The 2,434-nt window shown below is 36.9% G+C and overlaps 1 protein-coding gene across 1 annotated transcript in view; it reads left to right on the top strand.

Annotated features, from left to right (window-relative positions):
- The window catches only part of LOC102004723 (maltase-glucoamylase, intestinal), a gene marked incomplete in the record, with an annotated part of 238,387 nt that overhangs the window by 63,183 nt on the left and 172,770 nt on the right, over positions 1 to 2,434 (top strand).

Genomic DNA, 2,434 nt, shown 5'->3' with positions numbered 1-2,434 from the left:
TTTTTTTTTTTTTTTTGGTACTGGGAATCAAACTCATGGCCTCATGCTTGCTAGGCAAGTGCTGTGCCGCTGAGCTCTATCCCCAGCCCTGCCTCAGACGTTCTCATTTCTAGAGTTGACACCCACTGCCCATGCTCCTATAATCTCTACACTTCCAGTTCCTTTTCCTCACCGAGACATTTCTTTCTTGTGATTCAAAGCCAGGTTAAAAAATGACTTCTTCCTACAAACCTCAGGCCTCCCTCATGTCACTGATTTTTTTTTTTATATCCAATTCCAAAAATTCTAGACTTCATCTGTATTAAAGAGGTGCACTTTTATATCTTTACGTCCCTGGAAGTATTAGCTCACTTGATTTTAATAGACTAGGAGTTACTGGGAGCCTAGAAACCAGTCTTTTCTTTTGAACCTTTTTTACTGCCTTATATTTTCAGATTATAGACTTTTTACAAAAAATATGCCTAAATCCAATACAAATTGGGTTCTTTTTCTGTACTGTTCTGCTTCAGCCTTTCTGCATACTGACACCAAAATTATCCTTCTAAAATGAAAAATCTTAACTTGTTACTTTCCTGCTCTTACTACTAGGTTGTTCAAGGCCAAGCACAATCAGATTCCAATATGACCTTAACAACTGTATCTCCTGCAGTACATTAGGAAGCACAGAGATTAGCCATGCCAAAAATATCCTATTCCCCAAACAGACCTATTGATTTTACTGCATTTGGATCTCTTAGCTATTACCCTTTCCAAAAAGGGTACCTATTACCGTTCTCCACCATGCTGGGAAGGCATTGTACCACTGAGCTATACCATGTGACTGTGCATACTCAGTGCTAAAGTGAAACTGGATTTCTCTGCAAGGCGTTTTCTCATATTCTTCCAGCAGAGGGAGTGCTACCGCTTCCAATGTCTGGTCATTTAAAAGTATATATTTGCTCCTTAGCAGAATTTTATGTTCTTTTTAATATTGTTAAATATATCACGGTTAGTTATTTCATTTTCTGTGTCTGAATATTCTATTATTTGAAGTTCTTAAGAGAACATTAATCTATAGTTATTTATAACTTTTGTTGACTCTAACTTCTTACCTTGTGCATTGAATGATGTTTTGTTTTTCAAATGTAGTGATCTTAAGGACACAGGTATGGTCTCCAGACATGAATTACTTTCCTTTTGGTTGACTGCTTCCTACTTTGTATCATGTTTATTCCCTTCTAAGACTCTGACTTCACGGGGAGTTGGAGGTTCAGGCAATGTACCTCGGATTACCAGGTTTAGTGGTTCACTTACAGCCATTAAGACTTTTGCTCCAGGTAAATTTCAGGTTTTACTTACTGGTTCCTTTGTGATTTGAACACATGTTTTATTTTTTGGTCTTGTATTCATGGCTATATCTTATATTTTCTTGCAAGCTCAGCAATGTTTTTGTAATAGGAATATGTGTTGCAATTTACTTAAGATTAGGTAGCACGTTAGTGGGTAGGTGCTACAGAACATCCAGACTGCCATTCTCCAGAAGTGTCATTCAGGACTCCTGGAGTAACTTAACTTTTGTGTTGGCTTTTGTTTTTGCCTTGATTATTTGATGAATATGTCTAATCTTAAAACACTGAGGGTCAAAGAGGCCTGGGGTTGTGATGTATTTATCTTTGTATTTTCTAGATTTCTTAGCAATGGCAGCTCAGTGTATGGGCTGTAAATAAAAACAAGTGATTTGTTGATAGGAATATGACTTGCATAATGGAAGCTGAGCTGCACCAGAGCACAACAGGGGTTGTGAGGCCAGCGAGGATCGGAGGAGGAACAGGGAGTTTGAGTGTATTCTAAGGGAGTGATGAAATGAGATCTCAGATTAAATTGCTTTCTTTCTCCCTTATTCCCTACATTAATCTATTTCATTCTCTCTTTGAATAGTGTTTTCTGTTTTAATTTTAAATCAGATAATTAAAATTCCTTTTTTTCTCTTAAAACAAAACAAAAAAGTCAAATTAGAAAAGTTGCCATTAAGTAAAATGACCTCATTGTTTGCTTTGCTTTCTGAGCATACATGGTCCTTAGGAAGGTGAAGTGGCTCCTCCTTATGACATGGAACACTGTTGCTGCAGATAGCATCTCTAACTTGTCCTTAGAGACCCATTGCTGTTTAGGATTCCTTTCTCTTCCAATCATCTGTCTTCTAAATAATAGTTGCAGCCCTAGTTTTACTGTAGTGATAACAGTGATTTTGGTGCTTACATTATTATCTCCTATATGGATGTTTATTGCAATGTTTGGGGTATTTCTGTTTCTGGCGACATTACTCATAGAGAAATAAGCTCCTGCCAATACTTGCTCTGTGCCTGAAAGAAAGCAAAGCCACTTGCTGCTACTTGCTTTTCCCATTTGAAATTTGATGGAAACATAGAGCAATATTTTTTTTTTTTTTTTTTTT

Source organism: Chinchilla lanigera, unplaced genomic scaffold (genome assembly GCF_000276665.1).
Source record: "Chinchilla lanigera isolate Chin_1 unplaced genomic scaffold, ChiLan1.0 scaffold00093, whole genome shotgun sequence".
NCBI lineage: Eukaryota > Metazoa > Chordata > Mammalia > Rodentia > Chinchillidae > Chinchilla > Chinchilla lanigera.
Note: the sequence above shows the minus strand (reverse complement) of the source record. Positions and strands in the feature narration are given on the sequence as shown.